A 13674-nucleotide genomic window follows, 5' to 3' on the forward strand; every position below is an offset into this window, starting at 1 on the left:
TTAACATGACCTTTCTTGGGTTTTTGATTTTTAATTTTTGCGCATGTTCATTGTAATGATTCGCAGGATCAGTGCTTACAAGATCTTTTTGTCAAATGTTGTTATCCGAGAACAGTTTGTGCTCATTTGAAAAGCGACACATTTTCGTTTGATGAGATGACAGCCATATCTTCCTTTGCCAAATTATGAAACCAAAAAATCTGTTCATGCTGCACAATTATGTGTTTTTAGGTTTTTTTAAAATATATCATAACTCTTTTTAAAAAAAACCATCATTTTCATTGCTCATTTTGTAATTTAAAGGGCTAATTATTTGACCGGTGAGAAGAGAGCTCCATTCAGCCACTCCGATGTTGTGATTCGCAAAGGCAGCGCTTACAACAGAAAGGGCAAAGAGAATTTATCCATGTTGTGGTTTGTCAAATGTTGCAGTTGGAGACCCTTTGGCTTTGAGTCCTACTTTTTGTCACTCTCATTTAATTCCCATGTTTGAAAAGTGACAACTTTCTTTATTAGAATCTGATTTATTTTATGTCATTGTTATAAATTGTATTTTACCTTTTTTTTTTAAATCTGATAATGTTTTGTTTATTTATTTACTTGGTTTAAACCATAGATCAATACACATCTATGGTTTAAACAGTATTTTATTCAGATACAAGTTTACAAAGCCATGGAATGTATGATTTAATAAAGGAGCACGACAAGATAAACTTATGAATGTGCTCTTAGAGACAAAATGATAAATTGGCGGACGATATTAATTTACTTATGTACGTATTCATTATAATGTTTACTCATTTTCATAATTTTTCTCTCGTATCTCATAATTTAAGGCGAAACTTACTTGACCGCTCAGAAGAGAGCTCCGTTCAGCCACCCCGAGGTGGTTATTCGTAAGGGCAGCGCTTACAACGCGGTCAGTAGAGAGTTCCTCAGCTGGACCATGGCTGACCCGGTCAGTCAGGACTTGCTGGTGTGGCTCAACGACACCTGGGCCCCTGACGAGCTGTTCTGGTCAACGGTCAGCTACCTGCCTGACGCTCCTGGGGGTGTTCGTGCTGATATTACGCACAGCGCGGGGACACACCTGTCCAGGTATGGTGTTTTGTGTGTGTGTGTGTGTGTGTGTGTGTGTGTGTGAGGGGGTGGGGGTAGGGCGTGTGTGTGTGTGTGTGTGTTTGTGCGTGTGTGTGTGCGCGCACGCGCGCGCGCGTGCGTGTGTCAGTGTGTGTGTGTGTGTGTAGGTGTAGGTGTGTGTGTGTGTGTGGGGGGGGGGGGGGTGCGTTCGTGCGCATATGTGCGAGCAACAAAATTATTTCGAGCAGCAAGCATTTATTCTGCCTTGTTCGCTTTTAATTGTCACTTCACTTTTATCAAACTAAGGCTTCTGAACCTCTGGTCGGACTATTTACTTATGCAAACCTCAAACGTATTCGATGTTTCTGCGTTCTGATTAATTTTGGGCTGATAAGGACAGATTCTAAGACCAGATGTTGCATCATAGGCTATTTAAGATCGACCCATCCTTACTATATGTCAGGGGGCCCTGGTAGAGCACTGGACTTGTGATCCTTGGGCCGCGAGTTCGAATCCGGGCCGGTGTAACACGAAATTTTTACTCCACGAAAAATGTACTCCGGAGTAAATATTTCGTACGAAATTCTTACTCCGAGTACACTTTTCGTACGAGAAAAGAACTCCCCAAGACACGAAAAAATTACTCTCTCCACGAAATGTTTACTCCCCATTTTATTTACTTCCTGTACAGATCTCGTACGCAAAAATGTGATGCGGGCGAACGGATAATGCCAATAAGTGATCTTGCGCACACGAATGTCTCGCTACCCTCCTTCCACCCGTTCCACCACCAAGACTAACAGGGGACAAGGGAGTAAAACAATTTCGTACACCTGGCATGGGAAGTTAAATTGCTTGTGTTGGGGTGAAGTAATTTATTCGTTATCTATATATTCGTCAGGGGAGTAACATTTTTGTACGAAATGTTTACTCGGAACTCATCTGTCTTGGGGAGTAATTTTCTCGTGTAATGGGGGGGGGGGGGGGGGTGCTTTTTTCGTAAAGGGAGTAACTTTTTCGTACGAAATGTTTACTCCAGAGTAAAAATCTCGTGGGAGTAATTTTCTCGTGTTACACCGGAACGGACTCGGGTCAAATGTATGTGCAGACCCAGAGACGATATCTATATGTCCCACCCCCGTGTCATCACTGTGGCACGTCAACGACCTCGGTCAATCTGCCATAAGTGCAGATGACTGGTACCACCTAAGCACGCATACACCCAGCTGTGTATCTCATCGAAAATCGGGATAAAACCCCGGGGAACATGCCCCTTATGGCGCAAAACTTGAATTTCTCTTTCTTGCCGGGAACATGCCCCTAATGGCTTTGCCGTGAGGCGCAAAACTTGAATTTCTCTCTCTTGCCGGAAACATGCCTCAAATGGCTTTGCCGTGAAGGCGCAAATCTTGAATTTCTCTCTCTTGCCGGGAACATGCCCATAATGGCTTTGCCGTGAGGGCATAAAACTTGAATTTCTCTCTCTTGACTCCACAGGGCGGTGGTGTGGACGTGGGACCCCGTACCGTGTCACGGTGTGTACGTGCGTCATATCTGCGTCATGGCTGCTGCCGACCTGCCCTGGCTCCTCTCACGCCCTGAGCTCATCGCCAACAAGTTCAACCTCACGGATGACGCTCTGGTTCTTCACTGTCTGGAGCAGAAGCTCGAGGAGAAGGCGAGGGTTGGCTTCAGAGAGGTCCAGTCCGCGACGCCATCGCGAGGTCCCCATCTGGTTTCCACGCTCAACTGGACTTACTACCGATCCTTGCCTCACCTTAATTTTAGGCGTGGCGGATTAAATTAAAAGTATTGAAATAATATTAAAATATGTGTACATAGATATTTTAAATGTTTAGATATATTATTTTTAAGAACCAATTTATCTTCTTCTCTTTTTTTCTTTTTTTTTTAAAATTTTGCCAAGCACATCATTGTGGGGCTTTCAATAAAAAAAATTCAAGCATCCATCTACAGCGTATCATCATTCATCCTTCAACATTTACACAATACTGAAATATCTCAACGCTAATTCATATCCTAACATCACATTTATATCAATAGGCCTACCATATCTATACTTACTGATACACATTTTTGAAATAAGCAAAATATGATTGATAATTTTGTTTATGGGGGTTTGCACTTCTGGAGAATAACCAAACAATACATCCTTTTCTGTTAATATAATATTTTCTCCCGCATTAACAAATATACATCTTCTAACATTTTCCCAAAACAATTTCATTTTGCTACATTTCCAAAAGAAGTGTTCAATATAATCCATTTCATGGACGTGTGACGTGAGAAATGTGTTTTAAGGCTGAGAAAAAAGTAAGTAAAAGTGATTTCAACCTGTAATCCCAACAGCAACTATACACCGCCCAAATTTTAAGTTCAATAGATGACCTACTAATGCATTTTTGAATAGGAACAAGTGCCAGGAGATTGGTTCCGCCTAACTCTTGCAGCGCATGTATAGTTTTTTTTTTTTTTTTATTTTTTTTTTTTTACAGAATGACGTTGAATAAAAAAGAATTAAAAAATAGGAACAGAACCGACAGATGTTTTGTGCAGGCAATCACCAGAGTATTTATAGATGAAAAATCCATATACGAGAACAGCAAAATAAATAAATATATAAATAATATATATATATTTTTTGTGTCTAAATGTTGTCTTTCCCATCGTAGCGAAATAGTTGAGAAAAACGGTCATACACAAAGCACACAGTGCAACAGAAATAAAAGTTGTTCGTCGGAAGTATTGTGTATTTTTTTTTATGATTATCGTCGTCAGAAACAGAAATGTTTACAGAAACATGGTAAAGAGAAGACGAAGACTTACTAGTGTACGGTGTGTGCGTGTTTTGAGAGAGGGAGAGGGAGAGGGAGAGAGAGAGAGAGAGAGAGAGAGAGAGAGAGAGAGAGAGAGAGAGAGAGAGAGAGAGAGAGAGGGGGTGCAGAGAGAGAGAGAGAGAGAGAGATTAGAGAGAGAGAAAGAGAGAGAGAGAGAGAGAGAGAGAGAGAGAGAGAGAGAGAGAGAGAGAGAGAGAGAGAGAGAGAGAGAGAGAGAGAGAGAGAGATTTGCGTTAGTCGATTTTTTATGTGTTTTGTTGTGGTGTTTTTGTGTGTGGTATTTTTGTTTATTTTGTTGCTTGCTATTAACAATAACCAAGTGCATGCTCATCTAGTAAGATACTTGATTTTTGAACGCTGTGCACGTGCATGATTCCGCGAACGTGCGTGCATGTTCGTACGTGCGTACGTGTGTGTAAAGTCTTTCTTAGTTGATATTAACAGTCTGTTGCGTCCCAATCTCTATCCATTGCTTCACATTGATTGAACGGGCCACATGAACTTTATTTTCCGCTTAATTAAGGAAATCAGTGACAGCAGGTGTTCGCTTGACTTCTGCACTAAATCTCAAAAGCCACAAGACAAATAAAAACATAACTCTCACTCACGCTATTGCACATATCGTATGTATTTAAAGCGCTTACATGCCTTTGATGCTCAAATTTTAACATAGCGCTCTGCCTTATTTGTGTAAGATTCTAAAATATACTTTCGAGGTAACCCCGTAATAATGTTGATGATTGTGTGTTTGTTCGTAAAAAAACCAGTATTGATCCAAGGACTATATGTCTGGTCAGAAATAAAAGCTGGTTCGTGTGTATGACTGTGTACGTAAGTGTAACTTGTATTGAAGGCTGCCATATTCGTAGCGTTCATTAATTAATTCATATTGTTTACATGTGCCAATAATGTTATAAAACTGTACCTAAGAGGATATAATAACGATTGGCTGTAGCTTTCGAACACAGAAAAAATTATTTCAGCCACGGTATTGCAAAGTGGTGTTGATAGTGTCGAATGTAAACTGAACAGTCTCAAACGCCATCTTTGGTTTACGAAACGTCAAGAAGTGACGTCAACGGTCTAAAAAAATAGCCCAAGTCCTGGAGAACTGTTGCTAAACAATGCAATAAAGAATTAATTATTTCTCGTAATTGGTAAGGACTTCGTCAAACCTCAAACTTTGCAGGAAGCTTAATTTAGGCTATACATCCCCGCAACGATGGGAAAAGCCCTGGAAGTAATTAAACTAATTAAATAGGACTATGTCAGCCTTTAAGTAAAAGTGTCTGGGAGAATAAGGGACATATGAACTCGCGGCGATCATCCCTTTTCAAACAACGGAAAGGTGCTTCCTAGCACAGGCGCTCGACACGAGGTGGGCGGGGCTTATGTCTTGGATGTCCCTTGATGGACGGTCGTCTCTACTACAGCTTCTAATAGTAGTAGTCTTGAGAGCGCACAGGCCCCGCCCACTTTTATCCCGACCCGCTCATGACGAGTGCCTGTGCTTCCTAGTTGGTAATTGATGATACTCAAGAAGTTGCTCTGCCTTTGAGTCCTACTTTCTGTCACTCTCATTTAATTCCCACTTTTGAAAAGCGACAACTTTCTTTATTAAAATCTGATTTTTTATTAAACTTTTGTTTTACTTATTTTTTATTTCATTGTGTTTTGTTTGTTAATTTCCTTGGTTTAAACAGTATTTTCTTCCGATACAAGTTTACAAAGCCATGGAATGTATGATTTAATAAAGGAGCACGACAAGATAAACTTATATATTGCTATTTCAAAACTATTTCAAAACTCTTGCGACGCATGTATGTATTAGGGGCGATTACGTCCCATTGTTTCTCAGATCCTGATACACAACTTTGTAACTCACGCTACACCAATGAAAAGCCTAATCCTTGTGTTGGATCTGTCTGTCTGTTTGTGTGTTCCGTTTGCCTGAGCTGCCTGTATTGTGCATGCTTGACTATGTCTGCCTGACTGCGAAGAGTGTCGATCCTTCTGTCTGCCTTTTCTGTCGCGCGTGCATACACACACACCAAAAACACACACACACACACACACACACACACACACACACACACACACACACACAATAACGCACGCACGCACGCTCACACCCACACGCCGTATACACACACACACACACACACACACACACACACACACACACACGCCGTACACACACACACACACACACACATACACACACACACACACACACACACACACACTCACTCACGCACTACATTAACATAAGACAAGACTAAATATAACTATAATCGCAAGTTTATGTTTTGTGAAATATAAATAGTGTAAAGACAGCCATTTCAACACAAATACATTAAATAGCATAACAACAATTTTGTTATAAAACAACGGTATCGTCAACTCGTGCAATATAGACATGTATGTAAAAATTTAGTCAATGCACTCTGATCACAATGTACAGTTTTCTAAAAGGTTAATTCGAACAATATACAGACATGTGCAAACATTATTTCAATGTACTCTGAAGAGAAATAGCACCTTTTAAAACATTTTTAATATGTTTTTTTCTCAAAACGACTGTAGCGTAGGTTCGAACAAAACAAACATGTAACCATTCAGTTCAACAACAACAACAACAACAACAACAACAACAACAACAACAGCAGCAAAAAAAACCCCACAAAAAACACCACCCCACCCCCACCAACAACAACAACAAGAACAGCAACAGCAAAAACAACAACAACAACAACAAAGTTTTCTCTTTTATCCTTGTAACATGCCTACTATGGTAAAATACCACAAACACTCCGGGTATAATATAACTATATAAAGAATGTAGCAATACCGTAGAATAAACGAAGATTTCTTTCGCAGATTCACACAGGTGTCAATCACAACATGAATTTGTGATTTTCAAAATGGTTTACACAACAAGAAAGTTATTTTTAAGCAAAACAAACAAACAAATAAATAAAAAGCGAAAATGTTAAAACTTTGAGCAAATATTTACAAGAAACATGTGTATTTTGAGTAAATAGTTATAGTTATAAAAAGTGTATATGTTTATGTAAAATTTGATAAATCATTTGCATATAAAATCTATCTCTGTGTAAAAAAACCAGGTGAATAACACGTGGAGAATAAAACCTGATCACACTATGAATTGACAAGTGCATTAAAGGCACAGTAAGCCTCCCGTAAACCATCACAGAGCTCCCCGAGCGTCTACATACAGTACAAGCATACTTCCATTTGAACGCTCACCGAACGGGAACATCCTGGCTGCTTTCTGTCGAGCGTGAGAAATTTTCAAAGAATTTATTTTCGTGGACTTGGTGCTGTACAACAAAGGCGCCTCGTTTTGGTGCTGGAGGACTGTTGTGAATATTCACTGACTTACCGGAAATCACGCCCGGACAGTAAGCCTCCCGTAAACCATCACAGATACTGTCAGGCTTTTACACACAGTACAAACACCCTTCCATTTGAACGCTCACCAAACGGGAACATCCTAGGTGCCCTACGTAAAGAGCGAGCAATTTTTAAAGAATTAATTTTGCAGATTGTCAAAAATGAGTTACTTCCCTTCGGGTCTGATTCTATCGATGTATACTGGCGATAGCCGTGGATCGATGATTATCAGAATGTTTTTGGACCGTGGTGCGTTTTTGCGCTAGACCTAACTTTTAAAATCTAAATAATAAATTGACAGCTTGTTACACAAACATTCTTCAATCATAAAAGAATTCTTTTTTCATCAAGACAAGATCAGTTCAATTCGAAGTTTTGAAAGTTTGAAAAAAGAAAAGCCTGGAAGCAGGATCACGCAAGGGTCGTAGCAGACGACGGTTTATGCATATCGCCGTTCCTCTCAACAGTCAAAAGCCATCGCTAGAGTTCTTGTGAACCACAGCCGTTTGTTTCGTGCATAAAAACGTGCTATTGTAGATAAGCTCACATCGAGTCGCATTCAAATGACTAACTGACGACTACATTGTGAAAAAGGGAAACTGGATCACACGGGTTCACGATGGCTCAGGGGTAAGATAAACCACGCAAAAATAAATTCTTTGAAAATTGTTCGCTCTTTACGGAGGGCACCTAGGATGTTCTCAATCGGTGAGTGTTTAAATGAAAGGGTGTTTGTACTGTGTGTAAAAGCCTGACCGTATCTGTGATGGTTTACGGGAGGCTTACTGTGCCTTTAATAAATCGAGATTCAAAAGTAAGAATCAAAACAAAAAAGGTATGTCAACAAACAACATCAGTCAAATAAATAAAAAGTTTAGAAAAAGGAATAAAAATTGTTTAGATGCATAATCTAGATTGCAAGAGAAAATTTACTCTTCACTTCTCTTCATACAAGTTCCAAAACACACACACACACACACACACACACACACACACACACACACACACACACACACACACACACACACACACACACACACACACACACACACACACACACAATGCATTCACGTTTTACGCAATATATTAAATAAATACTCACACACTCACTCATGCTAGCCTTTCCCAGTATAATCTACAGACAAGCCAAATTGGCTGGTAATTGAGTACAGTAGAACTCCCATTTTAAACGCGCAAAAAATTTTAAAGGAGGAAAGAACAAAATTACAAAAATGTAAGGGAGTCTCAGACATTCATTGAGAAAAACAATCTGAAAACACAAGGTCTTAAAAAAGGGGTAAGTCCCACATCTGAAGGTCTTAAAAAAGGGGTTCCACTGTAATACTTTGCTGACACCAATGGTATCCACTTTCCACCTGGATGGTTTATATACAATAGAAACGACAACAGTCAGATATTGTTCACACTTAAGGAGAAGACACACCCACCAACTAAATCCACAAGTAATTATCTCCTGCAAGAAGCAAACAAATAAACCAGGTGACTTAAGTTAATGATGATTTAATCGATTACAAAATATCTGATTGCCCGTCACCTGATTTTGCCAATCAAACAAATCGTTCAAGCAATGGAAAAAGACATGTACCAAGCTTGATAACAGAAAAAAAGAAAATGTTGACAAAAAATACTCAGCAATAAAACCACGAAGCAATCAATGCTGATAAAAAAGCAATAATTTCAGGTATGGCACAACTTGTAAACTCATGCACAATATATATAAGACAGAATTTAACATTAACACTAATGACAGAGAAGTCATATTTAATGATAACAGTACATTTCAAACACGATTATCACCAATATAGATATCACAAGTATATAATTATGTGTATACAGTTACTGTGGCTAAAATAATACATTAATAAAAAATAAAATTAAAAGCTCGAAAATGTTAACACATGTGTCTTCTTGAGGGTGTGAAACTGCAGACTTTTCTGACCAGAAAATAACCAGTAATCATACACCAATGTTTTCAATGTCCTTTCAAACTTCTATGCAGTAATTATTTCTAATTATCACAAATATCAGTACCAAAATGTATGTTGGCCATCATCAAATGGACCGATTCATTTTTGTGTACAGCCAGTTCAAATAAGTTCATATCGCAATCAGTGTTGTTCGAATTATTCAAACTCCAGAGTTAAACGCTAACAGTCCACAATGAAATCTGATACGTACGCAATCATGATGTGATTGTGAATCTTCATTGGACGTGCAGTGGACACGAGGACAGCTCAGACGAAATGCTTGCAGGAAACGACGTTAGACGAGTACCATTAGTGTTTCTGTTAATGGCAGTTTTCTTTCTTTAACGCTCTTGTCCTCTTTTTTGCACCTCGTCCTCTCTCTCAATCCTGGCTTTATTCTTCGTTTTTATAAACAGACATGTGTCTGAACTGTCGAGCCAGGGTTGAATAGCTATCGTCAAATCGGTATAAAACTATGTTGTGAACGAACGGCCGATTGCCCTTGTTTCTCCTGAAGTCGGACATTACAACGGAGACCTCAGCGTCTTGCAAGCCGTCTTTTGGCCAGTACACGACGTAGTCTATCGGATCACGGACCGGTCGGTCTGGGGTGGGGGTATAATCGTCCAACACCGCTCCGTCCACTGCTTTCAGCATCTTACGAGCTTCCCCTGATAGGAGATTGAAGTCCCCGCCGACAATAACCATGGCACAGCTTTTCTCATCTTTCAGCCGTTCGAGAAAGCTAAGCAGACGTTTAAAGCAAGCTTGCTTGGGTTCCGGATCCTTTTTCGAATCCACATTCGACGGTCCATGCCAGGATACTAACAAGATCTTCCCCCTTTGGATACCTGCTTTTGGTGTCAACACGCATGCCATCAGTCGAGTGATAGTAAAGGCGTTATCGGTCACAATACCGGCCACTTGAACGGCCTCTAGACCGGCCTCTAGACCGGCATTTCGACCGACCTCTAGACCGGCCTCTAGAAAGGCCTCTAGAACGGCCTCTAGATCGGCTTCTAGACCGGCCTCTAGACCGGCCTCTACAACGGCCTGTCGACGAGCCTCTAGACCGACCTCTAGACAGGCCTCTAGACCGGCCTCCGGAACGGCCTCTATACGGGCCTCCAGACTGGCCTCTAGACCGGCCTTTAGACCAGCCTCTAGACCGGCCGTTAGAACGGACTTTAGACCGGCCTCTAGACCGGCCTCAAGACCGGCCTCTGAACCGGCCACAAGACCGGCCTCTAGACCGGCCTCTAGGCCGGCTTCTAGATCGGCCTCTTGGCCGACCTCTCGACCGGCCTCTTGGGCGGCCTTTAGAACCAGAGTGCCGTTCACCTGTCGCAAGAAGTCATCATCCACGTAGAAAACATCGTAGTGCGTATTGGTGATGGTTTTATAATACACCCCTGCCTGCACTTTGCGGCGAATTATCGGGTAGATTTGCTCGTAGCCTAAATCGAAGTAGGGGTTGTTGTTATCAAAGTACACCCCTGCTTCCATGTTACCGCGAGTTGTTGTGGTTTTTTGCCAGTGCAGTTTCTCACACAACTTTCTGTGCTTGAGCTGGTTGATGTTGTCATTGGCGAGAATGAAGAGATTGGGATAGTTCTCAGCGAGAATACTGTCCAGTATCACGTCCACCAACTAAAGCCACAATTATTTATCTCCTGCAAACATCCGAAAAATAAACAAGTTGACTTACATTAATGATGATACAATCGATTTGAGATATATATGTAATTGCACGTCTGCTTATTTTCTAAATAAATAAACCTTTCAACCATTGGAAACATTCATGTATTAGGCTGGATAAATGAAAACAAATACCAATGTTGACAAAGATACTCGGCAATAAAACTGTCCAAACAATCAGTGCTAACATAGCAAGCAATCCTTTCAGTTATGTAATCTCAAACAAACGATATTTAAGGTAGTACTAAACAAAAGCAACGACAAGAAAAAGTGACATAACCGTTAATAGTACATCTCAAACATATAGTATCACCCATATAAGTATTACAAGTATATGTATATACTGCGAACGTAACTAAATTAATACTGCAAATAAAGCAGCTCAAAAATATATACGGATACATATATGTATTTTTTTTAAAGGGGGGGGGGGGGTGAAATTGCAGACTCAAGAAGATTCAGAGCCCTTTATATTATAAGATAATGCATGAAACGTGAATATAGGAATCACCACTGAATAAAATTAATAAGTAAAATCAACAATAACCAAACAACAACAAACAAACGATTTTTAAGCTTAAAAACCGGCTTTCAAATAGTTATGTTTGAGGTGGGGGGGTAATTTTGTCGCCTTTATTTAGTATACAGAGTGTACCCAATGATGTTGTGATCGAAGGGTCTTGGTTTCTCTCTCTTGTAGTCAGGACACAGGACCGATGTTTTGCCAATCTGACACGTGCCCCGCGGCCAGTACACGATATAGTCGATGATTCCCACACCCTCTCTGTCTTTTGTTGGCTTGTAGTCTGCCAGGACATCTCCGTCCACTGGACCATCTTGCTTGGTGACAACCCTTCGGCCTCTGCTAGTGGTCGTCACTGGACCAACAGGGGCAGGTATCTTTCGTATTTCGTTCAGTTTGTCTAGAGCTTTAGGGGCTGGCCAGTTGAAGTCTCCACCAATGATGACAACATCACACGATTTGTACGCCCTCAAGCTCTCCAAGAATTGAACGAGGATGTGGAAGACCATTGATCGTTTCGTATCGTCTGCCGTACGACTGGCGGGACCATGCCAAGAAACCAGCAAGATTTTCGTGTGAGCCAAGCAGCGTTTGTAGGGCGTTAAGACGCAGGCCATCAAACGAGCCATCTCTAAGGCGAATCCTGCTGGGATGGATATTTGTGCGTACATTCTTTGAAGATCACCAATGTCTACGTAAGTGACTCGGTAACCCTGTTGTTCTGGGCGATAGAAGACCGTGGCTTCTGGGTTGAGTGGAGGCCTCTCACAACTGTCTTTTAACGCTTTACATACAAGCTTGCGTTTCGGTCCGTTCACTTTGTCCTGACAGAGGACGAAGAGTTGTGTGCTGGGCTGTTTGGGGTACTTTTTCTTCACGGCACTCAAGACCTCTGTCATACATCCCTGTCGTTCCTGAGCTGTCACTGGCTTCTTTATTGCTCCCGTCTTTTTATCTGTTTGTTTTGGGTCGCTGCTGTCCAGGTTAAACAGAACAATGTTTACTTCTGCCATCTTCCTACCGAATCCTGATTCTTGAACTTGAACTGGTTCGATGTTTTGGGCAGTAGCCTTTGATCTTCACCGTTCGCGTGTCCCCAATATCGACGCGATTTGGTTGCATGCGCTGCTGGGTTATTTGTAACACACAGGTACGTAAATATTTCTCTGGTCGATGTAGCCAATAGTAACTATTGTCCGTCGTTTCTTTAAAACTTCACAGAGCACTTCTAAATATATCGTCATTCAAGTTGAGATCACATCTTGAGATCACATCTTATCTTAACAAATATTGTTGCTTCAGTGTCTCACACTATCATTTTTCTACAAGAACTCAGGCTTTGAAAGTGAAATCTTTCTCTCTATCAGTATACATAACCAGAAAAAAATACCCCAACTACAAACACTGACACTAAAGTCAACAATGTCGTCCTGATAACTGATTATGGTGTTAAAAAGTGGATAGTGGGGCATTAGTTCTCAGGTCTCAGTCAGGCTGTAGGTCGACCCGACCTCATTTACATGATATACACACACGTGTGAAGTGAACGGTATTGTTATCAGATGGGTGGTCTCTCTCATATGTAGGATAAAGATGCACATCAACCAGCGGCGAAATGAAGTAAAGCCGGTCCCGGACCATACACTAGGTATATTTATACATCCTTGTCATCCCGAATATCGAGAGTGTAGATGCTTAATTACACAAAGGCAGTGCTGGTCTATATACGCAACAAAAATATGACCTATACACTATTTCATTGAAAGCAAACACGCCCAGCAGAAGCCGCCGTCGCGATACAACCTTGGTGGTTGAAAACGACGTTAAACACCAAATAAAGAAAGAAAGTAAAGCAGAAGCCGACACATAATTATATATGTACAGATGTAGGCTAGGCCTCTGAGGAAAGGCTGAAAGCACCATTTAAACACCTGGGATAACCCGATCCCAACTTTTCAGCAACGCCCACCGTTCAGGTTTGCAAATATGCACAGGTCAAACTGAAGTCAGTGTGGCACTGTTCACAAAACGCTCCTTCACAAGTTATTTCAACCGCCAGGCCATTTGTGAAGCTGAAGTATACAGTACACGCCACGAAAGCAGCCAGCAT

Source organism: Littorina saxatilis, linkage group LG5 (assembly GCF_037325665.1).
Source record: "Littorina saxatilis isolate snail1 linkage group LG5, US_GU_Lsax_2.0, whole genome shotgun sequence".
NCBI lineage: Eukaryota > Metazoa > Mollusca > Gastropoda > Littorinimorpha > Littorinidae > Littorina > Littorina saxatilis.